This window comes from Bison bison, unplaced genomic scaffold (assembly GCF_000754665.1).
Source record: "Bison bison bison isolate TAMUID 2011002044 unplaced genomic scaffold, Bison_UMD1.0 scf7180017864118, whole genome shotgun sequence".
In the NCBI taxonomy this organism is placed as follows: Eukaryota; Metazoa; Chordata; class Mammalia; order Artiodactyla; family Bovidae; genus Bison; species Bison bison.
The window spans coordinates 2,431,384-2,431,883 of record NW_011494690.1 but is presented as its reverse complement, the minus strand read 5'-3'; positions in this window follow the sequence as shown (position 1 = coordinate 2,431,883).

Sequence of the window (500 nt, the reverse complement as noted above, 5' to 3'; positions counted from 1 at the left end):
TATTGTTTTTGCTTTGGCTCCATTGCTTCATTCTTTCTGGAGTTATTTCTCCACTGATCTCCAGTAGCATATTGGGCACCTACTGACCTGGGGAGTTCCTCTCTCAGTATCCTATCATTTTGCCTTTTCATACTGTTCATGGGGTTCTCAAGGCAAGAATACTGAAGTGGTTTGCCATTCCCTTCTCCAGTGGACCACATTCTGTCAGACTTCTCCACCATGACTCGGGAGAAATATCAATAACCTTAGATATGCAGATGACACCACCCTTATGGCAGAAAGTGAAGAGGAACTCAAAAGCCTCTTGATGAGAGTGAAAGAGGACAGTGAAAAAGTTGGCTTAAAAGCTCAACATTCAGAAAATAAAGATCATGGCATCCGGTCCCATCACTTCATGGGAAATAGATGGGGAAACAGTGGAAACAGTGTCAGACTTTATTTTTCTGGGCTCCAAAATCACTGCAGATGGTGACTGCAGCCATGAAATTAAAAGACACTTA